The sequence below is a fragment of the Mus caroli genome, chromosome X (assembly GCF_900094665.2).
Source record: "Mus caroli chromosome X, CAROLI_EIJ_v1.1, whole genome shotgun sequence".
NCBI classification, from domain to species: domain Eukaryota; kingdom Metazoa; phylum Chordata; class Mammalia; order Rodentia; family Muridae; genus Mus; species Mus caroli.
Window position 1 is genome coordinate 125,885,612 of NC_034589.1, and position 980 is coordinate 125,886,591.

Below are 980 nucleotides of genomic sequence, written 5' to 3' on the forward strand. Positions count from 1 at the left end.
TAATAGCTGAGTAGTACTCCATTGTGTAAATGTACCACATTTTCTGTATCCATTCCTCTGTTGAGGGGCATCTGGGTTCTTTCCAGCTTCTGGCTATTCTAAACAAGGCTGCTATGAACAGAGTGGAGCGTGTGCCAGAGCTTTTTGGGATAGCCTCTCTAGCAGAAGCAGTGGGCCTTGCATGCAGCTTCACCAAAGTTCTCTCATTTTCATCAATGCTGCAGGCCAGGAGCCCTGGAAATACATATTCCTAGGCGAGGTTTGTTGCTTAGTGTTTATATCAAGCTCCACTCAGAAATGGGGCAGGGACCAAGAATTATACAAAACCCAGCTCTGCTCTAGGTTGGGGTGGCAAAAGCCTCTGCTGACCCTCAATGTAATTTCATCCACCTCTATCCAAAGGTCTAAGCTAATCATACTCCCTTTGATTCAAGACTTGTTTTAGATCTCTATAACTAATAAAACATAGACAGCATCATCTGTGCTACTTCCAAGAAAAAAAAAAAGCCTCTACTTGTGACTTTTTATTCTGCTCCGTTGTTTGCAGGAGTGGTTATGTAAGGCTTTGCAAAATGCCTTCATGGTGGCCGGCCCTGCTTAGGATGATAGAAGGTTCTTTTCCTTGGTGTTCCTCTTCTCTATAAAGAATTGACTACGAATGTGATTTAGACATCTTGAGGTGACATGTATAGCAGAGCACTTACTTATCCTTTGAGGCCATAGAGCCATAACAGCTACTGCCAGGCAGGCAAAAGAGGACAGACACTTCTCTTCCTCAGAGAGCCGAGCTTAGAAACATCTCTGTGGCTCTCACTGGTAGGAGAAGAGGGATCCAGCGTGTATAGCCTTTGAGAACGGCAATAATTTGATTGTAAACTTTTCCGATTCACTCATTTGTGTGTGTGTGTGTGTGTGTGTGTGTGTGTGAGAGAGAGAGAGAGAGAGAGAGAGAGAGAGAGAGAGAGAGAGAGAGAGAGAAT